We start from the raw sequence: 991 nt of genomic DNA, 5'->3' as shown, positions 1-991 counted from the left end.
ACTCGGTATAATAGGTTCCAGTTTCATCCACCTCATTAGAACTGATTCAAATGTATTCTTTTTAATGGCTGAGTAATACTCCATTGTGTATATGTACCACATCTTTCTTATCCATTCATCTGCTGATGGGCATCTAGGTTGCTTCCATGTCCTGGCTATTATAAACAGTGCTGCGATGAACATTGGGGTACACGTGTCTCTTTCCCTTCTGGTTTCCTCAGTGTGTGTGCCCAGCAGTGGGAATCCTGGATCATAAGGCAGTTCTATTTCCAGTTTTTTAAGGAATCTCCACACTGTTCTCCATAGTGGCTTCTGATTCAGACCTTGAAACCAAGATCCAACTTCTCATCTTGCTGAGCATTTAGGGCATTATTAATATTTTATTTCATGTTATATTGTATATACCTGCCTAGAGTTTTAAAACACAATAGCCTGAAACAATAAGCATTTATTACCTCACAGTTTCTGTGATCATGACTCCCAGTACAGCTTAGCTGGGTGCCTCTGGCTCAGAGTGTCTCACGAAGCTGCAGCCGACTCATCACTCAAGACTGCAGTCATCTCCGAGTTCAACTTGGGGATAATTGCCTACAAGCTCATTAATGTGGCCACTGGTGAGCAACAGGCCCACAGTTGTTGGCTACAGAGGTCTTTGCTGCATGACTCTCAATAGGATAGCTTATGTTATGGCACCTGGCTTCTTTCAGAGCTGAGAGCACAGAGATGAAGCCAGTCTCTTTGTAATGTGGAGTCAGAGGTGATGTTTATCACTTCTGCCATAGTTTATTGCTTAGAGGTGAGTTGCTGGTCTACACAGACTCAAGGGATGGTGATTCATCATACAGGGGCATGCATGCTGGGGGGTAGGGGATTTTTGTTTGTTTGTTTTGCTTTTTTAACTTTTATTGGAGTACAGTTGCTTTATAGGAGGTGGGGAGCTTAATGATTGCCTGCGGCATCTCTTGCAAGTACCTTGAACTTCTAAAATGTC

At 42.9% G+C, this 991-nt stretch overlaps 1 protein-coding gene across 1 annotated transcript in view; it reads left to right on the top strand.

Moving 5' to 3' along the window:
- The window catches only part of MRPL3 (mitochondrial ribosomal protein L3), a 57227-nt gene that overhangs the window by 38439 nt on the left and 17797 nt on the right, over window positions 1-991 (top strand). The window lies entirely within an intron of this gene.

This window comes from Bison bison, unplaced genomic scaffold, assembly GCF_000754665.1.
Source record: "Bison bison bison isolate TAMUID 2011002044 unplaced genomic scaffold, Bison_UMD1.0 scf7180017864037, whole genome shotgun sequence".
Lineage (NCBI taxonomy): Eukaryota > Metazoa > Chordata > Mammalia > Artiodactyla > Bovidae > Bison > Bison bison.
The sequence above is the reverse complement of the archived record's forward strand: the minus strand, read 5'-3'. Positions and strand labels throughout refer to the sequence as shown.